At 40.3% G+C, this 20,029-nt stretch overlaps 1 protein-coding gene across 4 annotated transcripts in view; it reads right to left on the minus strand.

The window, feature by feature from the left end:
- Nucleotides 1-20,029, minus strand: part of PCLO (piccolo presynaptic cytomatrix protein) — a 299,418-nt gene that overhangs the window by 12,451 nt on the left and 266,938 nt on the right. The gene's annotated exons all lie outside the window — the stretch shown is intronic.

The following is a 20,029-nucleotide window of genomic DNA, read 5'->3' on the forward strand; positions in this document are numbered from 1 at the left end:
TGCTCAGAAAAGACAGTGGTGTGACCATTCAGAGGGGGCTCCTCATGTCTCTGGCCTGGGCAGCCTCATTACGTAGGACAATCTCTGAAGCAAAATGTTTACACATCTTACCAGCCACTCATGCCCACTGTCTTCATCCAACATGTCAGCATCCCTGTGCATGTAAAGTCATTCTGTCATTGAACATTAATTTTTGCCTTTATATTTTGTACTCTAAGAACGCTATTCCCAACAACAGATTTGAAACCGAAAAGATGAGTACATCACAAACTAAATTAGACTATTATTATTAGTAGTAGTAATGATAATAATGATGATAGTAGGAATAAAATGTGGACTCCTGCCTGGAAACAGTGAAAGACAGGGAGAGGGTTTTGCAAACAGCTCCAATAAAGGTTTGAGAGGCAATCTCTGAATACTTTCACACATTTTTCACTAGAGGGAGCAAGGTGACAAGGAGATGAATTTCACTTGCCTAACACAAGTGTTATCAGACCCTTCAAACTAAACAAAAAATAGCTACTCTGTTAGGAAAGTCAAAGAGAAATTATCGTTGCCAATTCACCTAAATCCCTAGAGAGAGCTTGCCTTAGTGAGTGGAAACGTTTTATAGCTGTTCTATTACTCTAGGATCTAAATTTCATTCATCCACAGCAACTTTTATGGAAATATTCCAAGGCACATAAAAATTCTGTTCTATGGTTCTGGTTGATACCAGTAAAGGAATTCAGCACTGGGATCTCATTTTATGATACCCAGCCTCAAGGAATTTCATATTGCAAATCTGTGAAACAGTGTGATACACGTGTGATTCAATTATAGAGAAGCATCGTGGCTCAGTGGAAAGAGCTCGGGCTTGGCAGAGGTCATGGGTTCTAAACTAATATATTAATATACATGATTGTTTTACATTGATCTTAAGAGTTGGGTGCATTTTGGAAGGATGGCCATTGGAACAACATTGGAGCTCATCAGCAGAAAGTGTAATCAGAGATGACCTTGATAAGCCCTCAAAATTTCTGGGTGTCCAGTGACCTCAGGAGACAGGATATAGTGGTTTACTTAGAGAAGCAGCATTCTAAAGTAGACAGAGCACAGTCCTGGGAGTCAGAAGGTCATTCATTCATTCATTCAATTGTATTAAGCGCTGTGTGCAGAACACTGTACTAAGCACTTGGAAAGTACAATTCAGCAACAGAGACAATCCCTGCCCAACAATGGGCTCACAGTCTAGAACAGGAGAGACAGACATCAAAACAAGTAAACAGGCAATGGGTTCCAATCCTGGCTTAACCACTTGTCGGCTGTGTGACCTTGGGCCAGTCACTTCACTTCCTCTGTGCTTCAGTTGCCTCATCTGTAAAATGGGGATTGAGACTGTGAGCCCCATGTGGGACAGGGACTGTGACCAACCCGATTTTCATGTATCCACCCTAGGACTTTGTACAGTGTCTGGCATGCACTAAGTGCTTAAAAAATACCATTTGAAAAAAAGTTCATGTATCTGTGTTAATAATAATAATAATAATAGTGTATTAAGTACCAATGTTTCCAGACATGGGTACAAGTATGAATACATGTCATTTCCATCCCTTAGGTCACTAGACAGTAGATTTGCATTTTATATTTGAATATTTATTGCTACTAAAAATGTGGAGGAGTGTTGGTAAAGGGGTATCTGGAGTTTTTGCGTACTAGCGGTGGCCAACCTCACTGAGATCTATGAGGAAGATTGCTTAGCATGCATGCTTATTGAAAATGGACAAAATAATTGTAGTAATAGTGAAACTTTTGAAGCACTTATTCTGTACCAAGCACTGTACTAAGCACTGGGTTTGATACAAAATAGTGGGATCAGACACAGTCCACATTGGCAAACTTTCAGTGAAAGGCATTTACCTCGCTTTACCCACCCAAGCACTTAGTAAAGTGCCGTGCACACGTAAGCACTCAAGAAATGTAATTGAGCGATTGATTGATTTACCAAAATGTTTTACTCCAGCTGAGAAGGACCAATTGCAAAGTCTAACCTGGCAGACCTAGCAAGCTCCTTGGGGAGGACCCTGGGAGAAGTGCAGATTTGCAGTGTCCTGACAGTTCTTCCAGGACAATTTAAGTTTGGTACCCAGCCCTGTGAGCAGAGTGGTGGTATTAACAATATCAGCAGACAGGGCAGGATAACAATGAAAATCTCTCAGACCCTTGGCCATCCTGTTCAGCAAATTGGTGACTGCTAGTCAAAAGGTCTGTAGGTGGTGATTATACTTGCCTGAAAGAAAAACCAAAAACTGCTTCTCCTGGACTCAAGGAGCTCTGAATCTAGAGGCATAAGTCAGGGCAGGGAATTATTGCACAGCTCAAGTTTTAGGCTATAAGGTGCAGTTTTTTTACAATCAATCCAAGAAAGAGCTCCATCATTGAGGCATAGGAAGGCCAGGAAAATCTCAGTCTTTGTTCTTAGATGATTTAAGTCATGGGTGGAAAAGTAACAACAAGCCAGGCAAGAAAGTTCTTGTATGTGTGAGCCCATGGGTAGTGTTAAGCAGACCTTAAAGAAGAAATGCTCCTGTCAAACGAGGAATAGAAAGCAAATTCTAGAATTTTAATAAAAACCGACACAATCACTACTAACCTATGTCATTAGTCAGCAGTTCTCTTCCCAGTTATTCTCAGTGTGCTATATAATCTACTAAACTCTTCACATTATCAATCAATCATATTTACTGAGTGCTTACTGTGTGCAGAGTATTGTACTAAGTGCTTAGGGAAGGACCTTTTTAACCTTCTGCAGCAAGGTCTGCTATGGAAAGGAGGCATATAGAGATGTTGTTTTTAGCAGCCACAGATTGCACCCCTACCGCAACCAACTATATCACAATATGTATTCTTCGTTTCAGGGATATTGAGTGATTAAAGCACTGGAGTACTACTCATCATCATCATCATCAATCATATTTATTGAGCACTTACTATGTGCAGAGCACTGTACTAAGAGCTTGGGAAGTACAAATTGGCAACATATAGAGACAGTCCCTACCCAACAGTGGGCTCACAGTCTAAAAGGGGAAGACAGAGAACAAAACCAAACATACTAACAAAATAAAATAAATAGAATAGATATGTACAAGTAAAATAAATAAATAAATAAATAAATAAATAGAGTAATAAATATGTACAAATATATATACATATATACATATATACATATATACTACTGTGTGCAGAGCTCTGATTTCAGCACTTGAGAGAAAGTAAAACAGAGAAGGCACAATCCCTACATCAAGGAGCTTACAATGCAGTGGAGGTGACAGATGCTATAATAAATTACAGGGGAAGCAAACGAGAATAAAAACATATATGGTGTTTAAGGGACTCATGTGCATAGATGCCATAGGTGGGGTGCTATCCTGGTGGAAAGTAGCAGGCCGTAGTGCTGGAGAAGGAACTGACAGTGAAAAGCAATGTAGCCTAGTGGATAGGACACGGGCCTGGGAGGCGGAAGGATCTGGGTTCTAATCCCGGCTCCACCACACGTCTGCTGTGTGACCTTGAGCAAGTCACTGAACTTCTCGGTGCCTCAGTAACCTCATCTGTAAAATGGGGATTAAGAGTGTGGGTCAGGGACTGTGACCAACCTGATTAACTCTATCTACCCCACTGCTTAGTACAGTGTTTGGCACATAGTAAGCACTTAATAAGTATCATAATGGTACTAATTATTATTATTATTATTATTGATAGGGTCAAGCAGTGAGATACTCCGGCAGGAAAACAAGTAAATTAATCATGGAAAGGACAAGTGAGGCGGATTGGAGAACAAGAGCCTCTTCTTTCCTCTCTCTCGTAACAATAACTATAATGATAACTCTGATTTTTTTTAAGCACTTCCTTTGTGCCCAGCACTGGAGTAGATACATTACAATCATATCATACTCAGTTCCTGTCTCACATTGGATTCATAGTCTACAGGGGAGGGAGAACAGGTACTTAAACCCCAAGTATAGTACTTGCCTCTTGAAAGCTGTGTGACTTTGGGCAAGTCGCTTAACTTCTCTGGGCCTCAGTTACCTCACCTGTAAAATGGGGATTAAGACAGTGAGCCCCACGTGGGACAACTTGATCACTCTGTAACCTCCCCAGTGCTTAGAAAAGTGCTTTGCACATAGTAAGTGCTTAATAAATGCCATTATTATTTTTATTATTACAACACAGTTGGTAGACATGTTCCCTGCCCACAATGAGCTTACAGTCTAGATGGGGAGAATGTTTGTGGTTCCTCAGTTTCAAAACTGTGCCTCAGAACTAATCCCAGATTATAAATTTGTCCTTTCAGTTAAGCATCACAGAGGAAGGCTGAACAGACAGTCAAGGAAGAACACACTTAAAGCAATACTTATATCTTTGAAGATCTCAAAGATTAGCCAGTAATTCTAGGTTGGTTTTCAAAGGCACATTTTTCTATGAAATATCAGTATTGATTTCCTCAGTTTTGAATATAGCCCTCTGGCATAACATAATTTTGAAAAACATTATATAAAAAGTGATATTAACCTACCATCAGAAAGGGACAAGTCTTGTAATGTTTTTGATTAAGAAAATTAAATTTACTTTTACCCTCTCATTTCCTGTTCAATGGACATTACTTTCTTCTGTGCAGGGCTTTTGCCTTTCAGTGGTTATACTAGCTACATTTACAATTTCAGATTTTATTGACCTTTTGAATTGCTTTAAATGAATAGGACCACAGAGTTATTTTGGACAGAAAACGGTATATATAAAAATTGACAATCTTATGGGGTGGGGAAAGTGAGAAGAGAAGAATTTTATTTTAAGGTGGGTGGTGATGGTGTCATAGTTGTCCCTGGAAAATGTTCTAAGTTCCCATGGACTCGAGCAGATTTTCACACATGTTCTATATGATGTCTGTTATGTAATCTATATGTCTGGTGTAATGTGTGCAGTGTTGTGTGCATGTCAGTGTCTGGTTTCTGGAAGTGCTGTCCTTGGCCTCCTTAGTCAGGACCATTATATTTCATTTTTTTTTGTTTTGCAGACAACAGTTTTGTTCCATTATTGGTAATCAAAACCCAGAATAATACAGCTTGGATTAACAGCTAAGAGAATAATAAATGATAATTGTGGTATTTATTAAACACTTACTCTTTGCCAAAACTGTGCTAAGCACTGGGGTAGACAGGGTAATCTTACTGAACACAACCTCTGCCCCATGGGGTTTATAGTTTAAGGGGGAGGAAGAATAGGTATTTAATCCCCAATTTAAAGATGAAGAAACTGAGGCACAGACAAACTCAGTGAACTGCCCCAGGATCACACTGACAAGTGAGTTGAACTGAGATTAGGACCCAGGTCCCCTAACTCTAAATCCTGTGCTTTGTCCACTAGGCCACTTTACAGACTCAGTTTTGCTCTGTAGAGAAGTGAAATTGGAAAACTCAGGCCAAAAAAAAATCCACCTTAGGGCCTGGATTTTCTGATTATATCATCTACATGCATCCAATCCACCAGATAATGTCTCAATCCTCAGACCTGGGCTCTGAGGACCCTGTCGTGAGTATTGAACACTAATAATAATAATAATAATAATAATAATAAAAATAATAATTGTGGCATTGTTTACTATGTGCCAGGCACTGTACTAAACATTGGGGTAGATACAAGAAAATCATATTGGACAGAGTCCCTGTACTAATCTCAATCCCCATTTTACAAAAGAGAAAACTGAGGCACAGAGAAGTTAAGTGCCTTCTCCAAGGTCACACAGCAGACAAGTGGCACAGCAGGGATTAGAACCCAGGTCCTTCTGATTCCCAAGCCTGTACTCTATCCACTAGGCGATGCTGCTTCTCATAACTTTGAACCTAAAACCTAGGACACTTTTAGACCAGCCAAGCCTCATCACAAACTCTTTGTCTATAGATAGCCCACCCATATGTGAATTTCATGGCCCTATAACTTTACCACTCTCTCTTCATTATGACCAGTCATAATTTAGGAACAAGAAAGTACCTATGGAGTGTTTGAGTCAGCAGGTTATAGCTCTATATCCACCTTTGAAAATAGACTTAATAAAATGCAATAAATTCAAGGTAAATACAACCAAAGCAACACGTAAAATTTAAATTAGTTTGGCTAAAATTTGTGCAATTACAATTTAGTACCATAAATGTAGTTCTCATACAATGACCAAAATCTGTGCCCAATTTAATAGCTATGGCTCAGTTTCCATGTCAACAATATTAGTCCTAAAACATAGCTCTGTGCAAAATACTGCAGCTCTTTGTTAACTGTTCAAACCAAATTATTATGTATTATTCAAGAGCCATTAATGTGGTGTGGATATTTTCATGCGGCAGTTCTCCAGTTTCTTATTAACTGTTACCTTAACAGTGTGTTGCTAAACTGAACCAGACTAGACATAATCTTCTAATTTTAATGTAGTAGACCACAGATTTTCTCATCTCAGTGAACAACTTGTTCAGAGACATCTACCTGTAATGTAGAGACAGACGTATAGGCAAAGACAAAAATAAACATGAGAGAATACTAACAGTAGTCATGGAAACACACACACACAGAGAACTCTGTGTACTTATTGCCAAATCCTGCCAGTTTTTTTCCTGCAAAACATCTTCTGTAACTGTCCCTTCTTCTCCAACCCAAGCTACTACTGTCCTGGTACAAGTTCTGCCACTTATCTGCTATGTGGCTTTGGGCAAGTCACTTACCTTCTCTCTGCCTCAGTTCCCTCATCTGCAAAATGGGGATTCAATACCTGTTCTCCCTCCAACTTAGAATGTGAGCCCCATACCTTATGATTTTATATTTATTTCCAGCATTTAGTACAGGGCTTGGCATATTGTAACCACTTAAATACAACATTTTTCACTATTATTAAGTTCCGGGTATGTCATTAGCCTCCTTGCAGTCTCCCAGGCTCCACTCTCTCCTCCATCCAATCTGTATTATACGCTGTTGCACAGATCACCTTCCTGAAGCATCGGTCAATCCACATATTTCCCTTCTCAAAACCCTCCACTGGCTTTCTAGGTCTCTCTGCCATACTGAAACCCCCCACAATCTGCTTCAAGATTCTCCACCATCTGATCCCACCTGTAAAGGGTACAGCTGCATTCATAGTCCAAATCACTTTAACACCTTAGAATGAAATTACCTCCCACAAACACTTTCACCTCTAACTCCAAAATGTAAATAATGACATATTCACTCCGTAACATAATGCAGCAGCTTCAAATTCAGATCAAATAGCACGGCTTGACCTGCATTCTCACCTACCCAGTCGATTGGTTGAAAGAAAACATATGAAAAAGTACCAGGAAGTAAATAGGACTCAGGGCAGACTGAAAGCTTCCCTCATTACAGGCAAGTCATAGAAATTTTACCTCATCATCCAGGTTGTTTATTGGCATTGAAATGATCTCAGGTTGCTCTTTTCCCCAGTTAAATAGGCCAAGTAGAGAATGGTTTTAAATCTGATTAATAAAGTTCAGGGTCTGGGAGGGGGGGGCAGTTACATCCTGGAAGTCCTTCCCTCACTGAGATTGGAGCAGAGAGGTGGCTATATCCTGGTCCTACTTTAATTTCCACAACCCTGGAATTAAACATAATTCTATGGGGCACAGCAGCCCAGAAAAAGACAGCGATGGCTCCTGTGACCACAGCACTCACTAAAAGACCAGCTGGACATAGCTAGCTGGAACTGTGCCAATCCTTCTATCAGTACCACCTTCAAGGAGCTGCCTGAGGCCTACAATTCCTTTCTGTCTGTAGCCTCCGGGTGTCCACCGAGCCCCTGGCAAGTCCTAAAAGCCAGACACCTTGGGTCTTGGAGCTGGCAGGCTCTGGTATCCCAGATAGATCACTTGATAGACCACGCTTGCTGGTAGCATAATAAATATTGGCACTCAGCTGCTCCCCTGACTCCAATGCTTGCAGAGTCAGACCCCGGAAGAGGCAGAGGGACCAGGGGGGTGATTCTCTCCCCTTGCATCATCTTCAAACAACTGTCAGCATGAATTAACCCTCTCCACCACGTTCCATCCAAAGAAAACTATCCCTCCACCGATTCTGAACCTTCAAGCCAAGGTCCTGTTTCCTAGTGCTTTTTCATTTTTATATGCTCCAATCTACTCACTATACCTTGGTCTTGTCTCCAACCTCCTACTCATGACCTCTCTCCAAGTTCATATCCAGAGACTGCTGCTCTCCTTATCTTCAAAACTCACCTGAAGTCACCATCTCCTCCAGGAAGTCTTCCCTGATTACCCCCACCCCCCTAATTCACTGTCACTTTAGCATCACTTAAGCACTTTGGTAGTCACTCCCACCTCTCCCTCCCTCCCTGAAGGTAGGACTTATGTAAGTATCTTTAACATCTGCTGCTCCCTCTAGTTATAATTTATTTTAGTGTCTTTCCCACTGGATTGCAAAACTCCTTAAGGCCTACATTCTCTACTTTTCTATTGTACTCTCACAAGTGCTTAGTACAGTGGTCTGCCCAAAGTGAGCACTCATTAAATACTATTGATTAACTGGGCTCACTGAAAGGAACCAGACAAGCAAAATAATGATAATAATGATGATGATGATGATGATAATACTGTTTATTAAGCACTTCCTGTGGGACAAGCACTGTAACTAAGTGCTGAGGTAGGTACAATATAATCAGGCCAGACACAATCCCTGTCCCATTTGGGGTTCAAAATCTAAGCATGAGGGATTACAGGTATTTTATCCCCAAACTACAGATGAGGCAACACAGGCAACAGAAGTTAAGTGACTTACTCAAAATCATATAGCAAGCAAGTGCAGGGCTGGGATTAGAACCCAAATCCTCAGACTCCCAGATTTTGCTCTTTCTACTAGGCCATGCAGCTTGGGAACATGCCCAGAGAGGATGTCCATCTGGAAAATAGATCCTTGAAATGTCCACCTTGCCTAGTATTAACAAAACACTAGTGGAGTGACTGAGGTGAGCATTTCTGTAAGTCTCCTCTTACTTAAGGCACTATAGTTTGTGTCTAACCTGTAAACTCATCTCTAAACTGTAAACTGGTTATGGGTAGGGAAGGTGACAGCTAATTATGTTGTATTCTCCCAAGTGCTTAGTACAGTGCTCTGCACACAATAAGCACTCATTGATTGATGTAAACTGCCTGCATCATGAGAGTTCTACTGCTCGGGACATGTTAGCAATGTTTTGCCATGTGACTAAATCAGCTTCAATCTTGATCAGTGTGAAATTAGTTTCTGACTCGTAATTAATATTTGTGCTTGCAGGCTTTAATTCTCAATATAAAATACTCCAGAAGCATCAGCATGTAGCTCAGTTACTTCCCAGAAGTGCCTTATCCTTTATTCCATTCACCGCCCTCTGCAAAAGCGATTCTCAAGCAGTTACCTTTTACCTCAATTCTCCACTTTTCAATCTGCATTTCAGATTAATGACATGTGTTCAGTTGCCATTTAACAAAGTCATTAGTTTCATCTGCACATTCCTAGTGTATTGGATACATTTTATACTATATTTCAATGTTTTTTCTCAGAAAAAAATAATATATTTCCTAGTGACTGTGATTTCATTCTTGGTTGGCTTTCATTCTTGGTTGGCTTTCATTCTTGGTTAGCTGCAAGTTGGAAATAATCTACTTTAAAGTTCACAATAAAATCATAGTATTATCTGACATCTCCCAAATCAGTTTGGTGGACAAAGAAAACAATGTCAAAAAGATCAAATTAGCATAGCAGTCTTCTTAGCTAAGACCTTGCTCATCCCTGGATTGCTTCTCTGTTTTCCCAGGTGAAAAACAAATGAAAAAAGAAACCATGATTTTTTGGGAAAATCTGAAATTCAAGAGATGAAAAATTCCAAATTATCATGAAACTGAGTAATTTATATTTTGCTGACTCAAGAGCATCTGGACTTTCAAAAAAATTTCTAAGCTCAGTTCCAATATATTTTCATTTGCCTCAAACTTCAATTGGTGTCAGAAGGGATTCCTGAAGAAGAGGGAAGCTAGGTGAGAACAGGCTGAGCTAGTAGAAACCTGCAGTTTTTCTTGTTTAAATTCTGTTCTTTAAGGAGGCAGCATGGCAGAGTAGAGTAAGAGTCTATTGGTTCAAGGAAACCTGGTTTTTTATCTCATCTCTGCCACTGGCCACTTGTGATGTCACAAACAAGTCATTTTACAACTCAAGGGCTTTGCATTTTCATTTCCTAGGAGGATTAATGGCATTTATTGAATGGTCATGGGGTATTATGTCCTGTACAAAACAAGCAAGTGATAAAATCCCGCCCACAGTGAATATGCACTCTAATAGTGGAGACAGGCAGACTACAAAGTATTTACAAAGAGTATTCACAATGAACCACTGGACGTAGAATTGAGTAAATATATATACATATATATATACTATATATATATATATATTTGAGTAAATATATATATACACATAAGTGCAGAGGATGAGTATTTATATGTAAGTGCTAGAGATGGCTGAGGGGATTACATGGGATTACATGACTGTGTGCTGGGAACTAATTAAAGGCATCATTAAGTAGGACAAGAGGGGCTAATAATCCCTGCCTCTTCCATGGAGATGTTTACTTTTTTTAATTTTTTTCTGTTATGTTCTCACTGTATGCTAGGCACTGTACTAAGCACTGGGGTAGATACAAGATCATCAAGTTGGACTCAGTCCCTGTCCCACAGCCTCAGTAGGAGGGAGAAGATGTATTAAATCCCCATTTTACAGATTAGGTAACTGCCAAGAAGAAGCATGGCAAAGTGGATAGATCATGGGCCTGGGAGTCGAAAGGTCCTGGGTTCTAATCCTGGCTCCACTTCTTGTCTGCCGTTTGACCTTTGGGCAAGTCACTTCACTTTTCTATGCCTCAGTTACTTCATCTGTAAAATGGGATTGAGACTATGAGCCCCATTTGGGACAGTGACTGTGTCCAACCTGATTTGCTTGTATCCACCCCAGAGCTTAGAACAGTGCCTGGCACATAATAAGTGCTTAACAAATGACAAAATAATAATAAGAACTATCATTATTAATAACTACTAATGATAATAATGATAATAATAATAAAAAAGTGAAATGGCTTGCCCAGCAGATAAGTGTCAGAGTCAGGATTAGGACCCAGGTCTTCAGATTCCCAGGCCCAAGCTCTTTCCACTAGTCCATGCTGCTTGAGGGGACAAAATGAAAGGATTCCTTTGGGCTTAGTGGAAAGAGTCTGGGCTTGGGAGTCAGAGGTCATGGGTTCTAATCCTGACTCTGACACTTATCTGTTGTGTGACCTTGTGCAAATCACTTAACTTCTCTGTGCCTCAGTTTCCTCATCTGCAAAATGGAGACTAAGACTGTGAGCCCCATGTGGGACAACTTGATCACCTTGTATCTACCCCAGTGCTTAAAAAAGTACTTGGTAAGTGCTTAACAAACACCATCGTTATTATTATTACTATTATTGTTATTATTACTACTATTACAAAGTACTTTGGAAAAGTTAAGTGCTATCAAATTCAAGGTATTACCTAAAGACGTGATCTTATTAGTAGGTGAAAATGAAGTCTGTCTATGTTTTCCATAAAGTTTATTTTCTTGGCTCTATTGATTCAATCACAAATAAATGATTTTTACCCACATTCAGAGTGGAATGAAGTTGCCAATGAAACCAGACCTGCAGCGGTAGCTAAGGTCAGCTCCACCACATAAGCCAAACAGTGGTGTCTAGAGAGTCATGCACTTTGGGGACATCTCTCTTCTTATTCTGACCCCCATGTCTCCTCTTGATTTAACTGCACAATTCATCAGAACATGGGCATGGGAGTCAGCAGAACTGGGCTCTCATCAGTTTCCTCAACTGAAAACTCTGGCGGCATCTGACGTTTGCCCACCCTGAGGCAATAATTAAAATGTCTGTCCTCTTCCACCAGCACATGGCCCATGAAGTCATTCATTCATTCATTCCATTGTATTTATTGAGTGCTTACTGTGTGGAGAGCACTGTACTAAGTGCTTGCATTCATTCATTCATTCAATCATATTTATTGAGTGCTTACTGTGTGCAGAGCACTATACTAAGTGCTTGGGAAGTACAAGTCGGCAAAACATAGAGATGGTCCCTACCCAACAACAGGCTCACAGTGTAGAAATCACATCACACCATGCATACAGCACTTTTTGATGATGCTACCCACCACATCTTATGGAGGTGTTTCTCAGCTGTTACTTCTGATATCGTATTGATACCCTCAGGCAACTCCTGGTCTGCAGCCAGTCAGTCAGTAACTCAGTGACGCTTAATGAGCACTTCATTACATAAGTACCCTCTTAGTTCTGGGCTGTGGCCTTTCAAAATTATTCCCTGACCTTCTGCCAAGAATGAGCCCAGCTCACTGGCTGAGGTCTGGGGCAGGAAGGGGGTGGTTTGCCCCCATCTCATTTGATTCCAATTGGGCACGTTGGGGAAGCACCAATCACTGTCTCGATATGAGTGCTTCTTCAGCACCACAAGCTCAGCATGTCTAATATTGTGCTCTCACCTTCTTTATCAAAACCTTTTCTTCTAACTTTCCCATCCCTGTTGACGGCACCACCATCCTCTCTGCCTTGCAAGCCCTAAACTTGGGCATTCTTCTTGGCTCTTTTCTCTTTTTTCCAGCCCTTATTCGGTCTCTCAGTTCTATCTTCACAACATCTCCGGAATCTGCTTCTTCCTCTCCATCCAAGCTGTCACCAGGCCAGTTTCACCACTTGTCATATTCCAAAATCCTGCTTCAGCCTCCTCACAGGCTGCCCTACCTCCAGTCTCTCCCCTTTCCAGTCCACACTTTTCTCTGTTGCCTACTTTTATAAAACTTTCTGCTGTGGACATAATAATAATATTAATGGCATTTATAAAGTGCTTACTATGTGCAAAGCACTGTTCTAAGCACTGGGGAGGTTACAAGGTGATCAGGTTGTCCCTCGTGGGGCTCACAGTCTTAATCCTCATTTTACAGATGAGGTAACTGAGGCACAGAGAAGTTAAGTGACTTGCTCAAAGTCACACAGCTGACAACTGGCAGAGCCTGCATTTGAGCCCATGACCTCTGACTCCAAAGCCCGTGCTCTTTCCACTGAGCCACGCTGCTTCTCACATCTTTCCATTCCTCCAGTGGCTGTCTATTCTTCTCTGCATTCATTAGAAGCACCTGAACATTAGCTATATGGCACTCAATCAGTTCTCTACTTCCTCCTTACCCTTACTCCTCTCCTAGCACATCCTAGCTATTAGGTTTCACTTCTCTCTGAAGGCAACCCATTTCACTCTGCCTCATTCTTGTGTCTCTCACTGCTGACATCTGTTCTTCTTTCTACCTGGAACTCCCTCCACGTTCACATCAGACAAACCAGTGCTCTTCCATCTTCAAAGACCTCTTAAAATCACATCTCTTCCAGGAGGCCTTCCCTGATTAACAAACATTGCATTTCCCCTTCTACTTCCACCTAAGGTTTTGGGTACTCACCCCTCCTATAAACCCTGTAGAACTTTCCTGGGCATCTTCGAACTGTGTCCCTTACCCCTTCCTGTAATTTATTTTACTGTCTGTCTCTCCCATTAAACTATAAAATCCCCTTCTAGACTGTAAAATCATTATTGGCGGGGAACATGTCTGCTAATTCTATTGGATTATACACACCCAAGTGCTTAATACAGTGCTCTGCAGATAGTAAGCTCTCAATGAATACCACTGATTGATTTATCCTTTTATATAGTGCTCTGCACAGAGTAAGTTCTCAGGAAATACTATTGATTGAATTTTAGCATGTCCCGTGAGGCTTGTCTGAGCTCCAGAGCACTCCAGCTGTCTCCCTATCAGTCTCTTGAGGCTGCCACATTTATCCTGCAGAGAAGAATCAAGTCAACTCCCTTGCCCTGGCTCTGCCAACTGCTTGCTGCATGACCTTGGACAGGTCACTTACATGCTCTGTGCCTCAGTTTCCTCAAATGGGGATTAAATCCTATTTCTTGCTTAGGACTGTGAAGCCCAGGTGGGACACACAGTCAATCATATTTATTGAGTACTTGCTATGTTGAGAGCATTGTACTAAGCACTTGGGAGAGCATAATACAACAAAAAAATAGACACATTTCCTGCCCACAATGATCTTACTTACAGTCTACAGAGAATGAGTCCAATCCGATTAACTTACGCCTACATCAGTGCTTAGAAAAGTTATTTAAAATTTAAAATTTGCAGGTCAAAGGGATTTTCTATGTTGTACTCTTCCAAGTACAATTTGCTCTGCCCAGAGTAAACCCTTATTAAATACAATGAATTTATTGGTTAAAAGAAAACATTTCAAACACTTATGTAGACATGGCCAATGACATGGCAGCCTAGTGGTTAAGAAGATCAAAGAATAGTAATTGTGTTGGGAAATAATAGACTTGGAGTGGATCATTGATTTTTGTGCAATCCTGTATTCCGGACATTAAATCATTTGTGTCTTCCCCATGTGTAGCCTTTATAGGTTCCAAATGGACTCACCAGGAAAACAAATATGGACTGGCTGCAACTGGTGGAAGTTCCTGAGAATCTTTTAAAATTGGTAGTAAAATTGTCTTCAATTGTCAGGAAGAGCATTTTCAGAAGCAGTTTTTACCACTGCACATTTTGCTTGTACATTTTTTTGTTTGTGATCTACTAAAGTCAAAAAGATATTAAATCTGTTTTACAGTCTCTATATTATTCCTCAAACATTTGAAGCCAACAGTGGTACAAAAGGTTCCTTTCAGAGACCATCCATTTTGCTGTCAACAGTAAAAAAGCTTGCCTCGGGGGGGAATGAGGGGGGAAGCTCTAATACAACATGCAACAAGTTAATATTTCTTCAAGAAAGAAATGTTTGTTCAGGGGAAAATTCAGTTGCATGGTATCCAGAAGGAGTGAAAGGTAGCATTTAAGAGAATGGCCAGCCATTTCAGTTATTTTTAGATAATGATCACTTTGGCTTATAGCTCTCTGAAGGTTTTTACCATCAGGTGGGGGTGAGGGGAGAGGAATGTTCAGCAGATACTGTTATTGGCCTCAAAATCGGACTGCTCTTGCTTCAGACAGCCATTTAGCTGTCAAGTACATGCCTTCTGGTTCATTCAAGCCTCTGGATTTTTAAGAGCAGTGCATTATTTGCTTCTTTTCTCTTGGCTCCAGACAAAGCTTGGTGTCTAGACGTACAAATGATCAGTGCTGCTGCATTAGCCATTGCAAGCTTCTGGATTACTACTAGACTGACGTTCTACTAATACTTTAATAATTACCTTATGTGCCAACAGAACGCATATGTAAACCTATCTATCATATATAGATACAGCTTTCATTTCCTTCCCAGGGATCAAAAGAGTTTCTTTATCCATGTTGATGGGGGAGATGGAAAAACAGGCAGTGTTCAACAGCATTCAATAGTCACAGCAGGAGGAAGTGTCAGATGGATCAATATATTTTTCAGGTTGATAGGTTTGAAAAACATTTCAACAAGCTATTACTATTTCTGTAGCTTCCAAAGGAGATGGTTCAACAAATCAAAATATATAAACATCCCACTGCTCTAAAATCCCCTATTTTCAGTGATTAGGTGTGGTTATTATTTTCTTCATTATCGATGTTCCCTATTAACTAGAAATGACTCATTTAGCCTTTACATTGTAAGCGTACTGGCCATTAAGGGATTTATGTGTTTTGAAAGTATAAAATCAGGATTTTCTCCCCCCCCCCCCCGCCAAAATTTGCAATCACAAAAACTCTACTGCCCACTCTTTACTATGATTGAAGCATCCAGTAAGAGTATATTGAGAGCAAATATAGTTGTTGAGCACTTCAATCTTCATTCATTCATTCAATTGTATTTAGTGAGTGCTTACTGTGTGCAGAGCACACACATTCACAGATAGGCACATATCTGTGTATGTGTGTGTGTTTGTGTATACTTACTCTCTATACATTCTCTCATTAGGTACTTCAATCTTTATATGTGTAGATATGTCTGTTTTAGGTTCTGGGAATACTGAAAGTACAGAAAATCAACTACTATTGTTAAAGAAACAAAATTCTTCTATGGACTAAGGTTATAGTTCTTGATAATACTTAGCCATTCTGAGAGTGTGTATTAGATTTCTCAGGCCGAGTGCCCATTTTGTGCACTGCAGCAGACAATGTACAATGTAGGCAAGAGTGCACTGAATGTGCCTGAAAGGGTTAATGTTCCAACTAACTCTAATGCATAGGCACTGGGCACACTGACCTTACTCATAATAGTGAAAGAATGGGATGCAGTAGAAGAGAGCCCAGTCTAGCTAACAGCAAATTACATAGCACAGCCTGTGCTCTCCTAATTAATTAATTTCCAATTTCACAACTATTTGTATTTATTACAAAATTGTAGAGAAGCCTGTGAGTCAGGGTACCTGCATTCTAATCCCCATTTGGCCATTTGTCTGCTGTGACCTTGGGCAAGTCTCTTAACTTCTCGGTGCCTGTTTCTTCATCTGTGAAATGAGGATTTTGTCCTCTCTTTTTTTTTTAAAAAAAAGAAGGTATTTGTTAAGCACTTACTCTGTGCCATGCTAAGAAGACTGTGAGCCTCATAAAGGACGGAGATTCTAACCAATTAGATTATCTACTCCAGTGTTTAGAACAGTGCTTGGCTCATAGAGAACACTAATCAAACACTATTATTATTATTCATCAGGCATCTTGAGGTCAAGTGCATATGCCTGGGTAAATGCCTGTTAAGAATGTAAGCCTATCAAAGGAAGAGTCTACAACTGTCTAATTTATTTTGTTCAAACTCTAAAGCAGTGATGGACATAAGGTCCCTTAATAATTGACTATGATTGAGAGTTAACATTGCTGAATTATCATATTAAAATTTGAAGATTCTTGCCCCAAACTGGCAATTATGGTTGATTGTATGGATCCACTGAGGTGACTTTTAGAAGCAGTGTGACCTAATGGAAAGAACACACGTTTGGGTGGGAAAAACTCCTCACTATTGGCTTCAAAGCTCTCCATCCCCTTGCCCCTCTTACTTCACCTCCCTTCTTTTCTTCTGCAGCCCAGCCTGCACACTCTTCTCCTCTGTCACTAACCTCCTCACTGTGCCTTGTTCTCGCCTGTCCCACTGTCGACCTCTGGCCCACGTCCTACCTCTGGCCTGGAATGCCGTCCTTCCTCACAGCCACCAAACTAGCACACTTCCCACCTTTCAAAGTCCTAAAAGGTGAAAGCTCACCTCCTCCAGGAGGCCTTTCCAGAGTGATCCCCCCTTTTCCTCTGTTCCTCCTCCCTATCCCATCTCCCCTACTCCCTCACTTGGCTCTATCCCTCTCCTTGCCCCACGGCACTTGTGTATATATGTACGTATTTTTTATTTTATTATTCTATTATATGCATTTCGTTAATGATGTGTATATATCTATAATTCTATCTATTTATATTGATGCTATTGATGCCTGTCTACTTGTTTTGTTTTATTGTCTGTCTACCACCTTCTAGACTGTGAGCCCATTGTTGGGTAGGGATTGTCTCTATTTGTTGCCAATTTGTACTTTCCAAGCACTTTGTACAGTGCTCTGCACGCAGCAAGTGCTCAATAAATATGAATGAATGAATTATCCAAGGAAGTGGATGAACAAATGGCCATAGAGATAGGAAGACAATCAGGAGAGGACAGTGTCAGTGAAGTCAAGGTTGGATAATGTTTCCAGGAGTTGGGGGTGTTTCACAGCATCAAAGGAAGTTGAGCATTTGAGTAGGATTAGGATGGAGTAGAGGCTGTTAGATTTGGCAAGAAAGAGATCATTTGTGACCTTTGAGAGGGCAGTTTCTGTGGAGTAAAGGAGATGGAAGCCAAATTGGAGGGGGTCAAGGAGAGAATTGGAGAAGAGGAACTTAAGACAGCAGGTGTAGACAACTTGAGCAATGATTTTCGAAAGGAAAGGTCTTAGGGAGTGATAACTGGAAGGAGCCATGGGATCAAGGGAGAGTTTTGTTTTATTTTTTTAGGATAGGGGAGACATGTGCATGTTTGCAAGCAGTGGGGAACAAAGCCATTGGAGAGAGAACAGTTGAAGATGGCAGTCAGTGGATGTGGGTGGATGAGCCGGTAGAGTGGATTTTTAGAGAATAATTTTGAGAGTACAATACAATAGGGTTATCAGGCATGATCTTACAATCAGGGGTTTACAATCTAGTGGGGCCATTTTGTTTTAAATAACCCCCCTGACATTTGCCAAAGGAACCCATTCAGAAATTTATCAGTGACATTGGCGTAAGTTCATTTTTCCTGAAAATCATAATGACAAATGGCCAAGGATAAACTACTGCATTGTGCATGAAATAATAAAATCAATATGATAAATGCTGTCTGTCCAAGGACCAGCCTTCAAGGCTCACCTTAGATTAGAAACTCAAATTTAAGTGGATTTCTCTCTTTTTTTCTCTTTCTCTCTCTCCCTTCCTCTTCCCCCCACCCCACCTCCATTCAACTCCCTACAACAATGCTTATTTGTTTATTTTGATCTAGCTTATTGAAAATAAGGTGTGGAACATAATCGATTTAGAAAGCTGACATAAGGCACAGAGAGGGCTATAAATTATTCAGCACATGCTCACTGATTATCCAAGTATTCTGGAGCTTTTTTTATAATAATAATAATAATAATAATAATGACGGTATTTGTTAAGCACTTACTGTGTACAAAGCACTGTTCTAAGTGCTGGGGGGATACAAGGTGATCAGGTTGTCCTGTGCAAGGCTCACAGTCTTCAGCCCCATTTTACAGATGAGAGAACTGAGGCTCAGAGAAGTTAAGTGACTTGCCCAAGGTCACACAGCGGACATGTGGCGGAATCAGGACTAGAACCCATGACCTCTGACTCCCAAGCCCGGGCTCTTGCTGCTGAGCCATGCTGCGTCTCTCTATGTATGCTTCTTTATATATACCAAAAACTGCTTTATATATACCAACCTGCTTCTTTATATATACCAACAACAACAAAAGGAAGATATTGGAAGACTTAGCCTTGAGTATTTCTGAAATTTTGAGACTTTTCTGATTTTTAAATAGCATTATTACTTCTCTGATTCATGCCAAATCTAGGTGTTCAAGACCTCTTTTAGAAGTTTAATTTGCTTAACTTCTGTAGAGTAGTCAGCTGCCTACAGAGAAGAATGTAGTAGTTTTAGATTTTTTCTCAAAATGCATGCAGATAGGTGAATTTGAAAGCTATGGAATGAACTAAAATGAAATGTAAGTTTTAGAGGCATAATAGATATTATATAGGAATCCACAAATACTGCATTTTAACTGAAACATTCTGTCATAAAATCTCTGAAAGTTTAAGTGAAGACATTTTATCTCTGTGATTCTCAGATTCTGCAATTTGAAATGGAAAAATGTTTGGAGAATGCATGTGGACAATATATAGCTTAATGGCCCCACTAGTCACTTTTCTTTCAACCACCTCAGCAAAGTAGATTTACAGCTGATAAGTTTAAGACGATACCACAAGTAATCCACAAGATAGATAATCAAATTAAGTGTGTAAAGACACAAATTCTTATGAAACTCTTAAGAATAAATCAATCAATCACATTTATTGAGTGCTTACTCATTGCAGACAACTGTATTAAATGCTTGGGAGAGTACCATTTGTAGAGTTGGTAGGCATGTTCTTTGTCAATCAATCAATACGATTCAGGCATCAATCGTATTTATTGAGCACTTACTGTGTGCAGAGCACTGTACTAAGTGCTTGGGCAGTACAAGTTGGTAACATATACAGACAGTCCCTACCCAACAGTGGGCGTCCACAAGGAGCTTACAGTCTAGAGCAATTGTAGATTTGGTTGATTCCAGATGGTAAGCTTGTCCTCTAGACTGTAAGTTTGTTGTGAAGAGGGACATGTCCACCAACTCTGTTGTACTTTCCCA

This window comes from Tachyglossus aculeatus, assembly GCF_015852505.1.
Source record: "Tachyglossus aculeatus isolate mTacAcu1 chromosome 12 unlocalized genomic scaffold, mTacAcu1.pri SUPER_6_unloc_1, whole genome shotgun sequence".
NCBI lineage: Eukaryota > Metazoa > Chordata > Mammalia > Monotremata > Tachyglossidae > Tachyglossus > Tachyglossus aculeatus.